Source organism: Cicer arietinum, chromosome 3, assembly GCF_000331145.2.
Source record: "Cicer arietinum cultivar CDC Frontier isolate Library 1 chromosome 3, Cicar.CDCFrontier_v2.0, whole genome shotgun sequence".
Taxonomy (NCBI): domain Eukaryota; kingdom Viridiplantae; phylum Streptophyta; class Magnoliopsida; order Fabales; family Fabaceae; genus Cicer; species Cicer arietinum.
This window is the reverse complement of record NC_021162.2, coordinates 57717648-57719128: the sequence shown is the minus strand read 5'-3', so window position 1 is coordinate 57719128 and position 1481 is coordinate 57717648.

The following is a 1481-nucleotide window of genomic DNA, read 5'->3' as shown; positions in this document are numbered from 1 at the left end:
ATTGTCTTATTGTACTTGTTTCATAGACAATCAATTCTGGAGATTGATCTTGTTATGGTTCTTGATGTTTATTTTGCTTCTTTTAATCTTTTGTGCTTAATCATGGTTTTGAGTTGCTTTGATGTTTAATTCACTTGAATTCTGAGTTTTAATGCTTTTTTATTTTTAGAATAAATTATCCAGAATGATCTTATGTAAAGAAGACCGGTACTTTCGCAAACCAAATTGATTTTGGTTTGACTAAACTAAATGTTGTAAAAAACCAGAACAATCTTGGTTTGTCCTGACTATTGTTTTTTATGAACTAAAATTATCTTGTTTCTTCTAGAATGACCTTGTTTATTCCAAAATGATTTTGTGTTGTTATATTAATATCTATTTTAAAAAAATACACTCAGAAGCACAAGATAAATAGCAACACAATTTCAAATCATAATTAGAAGCTAATTAACTTTATTTGATTATCATCAAAATATTAATTTGAAATTTTGTCTCAATAACATTTGTAATTTTGATATATTCAATGACTATAGTGACAGTGCCTCACACATTTAATGACCAACATGTTAATTTACTCAGAATATGGAGAAGACAAAAATGAGAATGACATCTAACTTAAACTTCTATGCAAAAGATAATGATAAGTCTTAGAGAACAATCATTACAAGAATATTTGATTTCTCAAAATGGATGGTTTAATCAAAACCAAAGAAAGACACTCTCTACGAGAAAATACTTCAAATTTTTTCAAAATAAAAGAGGAATTAACACCTATAAAAATAATACTTTGAATCAATATCAATTTAATTCTTTTATTTATTGTTATTGACTTAACTCTTCTTATTAAAAAGAACATCTTAGGATCACATCAATAGTGGTCAAGGAAATGTGCCAACAAAATAAGATTAAAGAGACAGAAAAAATGGATTGTAGATGGTGAATAATATTGTAACTTTTCTAAGTGAAAAATGGAAAAGGCAATAAAATTTACTATTCAATTTAAATAAATGATTAAACTTATAAGCAATTTTTTAACATATAATTATTAACTAAATAAATAAAATAAAATAAAATAAAGAAATTAATAAGCACATTTAAAAGAAAAAAAGAAGAAATTATACCAATTGCAAGACATATTACAATATTTAAATATGAATATAAATATCTAAAAAGTAATTCAAAAATATAAAGACGACCAAACATATTCCGATTATAAATATTCGGTGTAATATATTTTTACAAATCTGAAACCTAATTAATCTGTAATTTTTCAACTATACCCTTATACAAAAAAGTTAAACGGTATGCATTTTATTTGATGTAGAAAAGGGACTAACCTCCAACAATTAAATCCAAATCTAACATAATACATAATTGATATTGAATAACAATCTAAAATTGTTTTATGTTGAAAATAGATATTCTTTTTTTTTTTTTTTTTTTTTTTTTTAAAAAGTAAGTGATAGGGGACATGTTTCTTT